Raw genomic sequence first — 1,129 nt, forward strand, 5'->3', positions numbered from 1 at the left:
AATTTATTAAATCTGAGCAGCCTTCACCTCACCAGTGACTTCTCCTTTGATAATTTATATGAACAAATAATTTCAGCCTCTGAACACATACCAGGAGACTTTCAAAGACAGCTGAGGAAAAAACAAGTACGATAAGTAAAAACCTCACCCTCCCTCTTTGCTTATGCCAAGAACAGGCAAAAATGCAGTGTCATTTAGCCTTCTGGGATAATCTGAGCAGCCTTCACCTCACCAGTGACTTCTCCTTTGATAATTTATATGAACAAATAATTTCAGCCTCTGAACACATACCAGGAGACTTTCAAAGACAGCTGAGGAAAAAACAAGTACGATAAGTAAAAACCTCACCCTCCCTCTTTGCTTATGCCAAGAACAGGCAAAAATGCAGTGTCATTTAGCCTTCTGGGATGACAACTGCAAGCTTTGGACACCATCCTAGGAAACCACCCTGAGATCTGGAAGCAGGACATCTCCTTCCAGCTCCTGGCTTTGGCCTCTGTGAGCAAATCATACTGAAAAAAACCCAATGTACTCAAAAAGTAACATTTTTTTCTGGTGACAGTTTTCAGCCAAATCCATGCCCTACTCTATTTCACCATGCAGCTATAGAGGTATTCCAGCTGCCTCAGGAAGCAGGTAAGGTCAAAACCAGCTTATTTTGGCAGTAGATGGGCCCAGATTATCTAGAATTCAGACAAACATCAAGGTGAAAAATCTAGTGAAGAGAAGGAGGTCCTATTGAGACCAACCAGGACTAACATCAAAAGGAACAGAGCTGAGCAGCAAAAGAAATTCTTCAGAATCAGTAGCTCAAAAAGACCTTCAAGGAGGAGGAACAGATGATTTTAGTTGCAAGAGGCAGGAGAAAGAACCTTATGAAATGCTGACAAAAAAGCCCCAAACCACCACCCTACCTTTATCAAACAGAAGGGAACAATATCCAAGTACAAGTAAAACATTACCAGGCTTTGAATATGTGTAACACAAAGGTCCTGTAACCTCAGCTACACTGGTTTAACTGCCACATCTACTGGTTTTATTGTAGGTTTTTTGGTTGGTTCATTCTGGGTTTGATTGGTGTGGGGGTTTTTTGGGGTTTTTTTTCTCTTCTTTCCAACTATTTCTTGGC

Source organism: Acanthisitta chloris, unplaced genomic scaffold (genome assembly GCF_000695815.1).
Source record: "Acanthisitta chloris isolate BGI_N310 unplaced genomic scaffold, ASM69581v1 scaffold30494, whole genome shotgun sequence".
Classification (NCBI taxonomy): Eukaryota; Metazoa; Chordata; class Aves; order Passeriformes; family Acanthisittidae; genus Acanthisitta; species Acanthisitta chloris.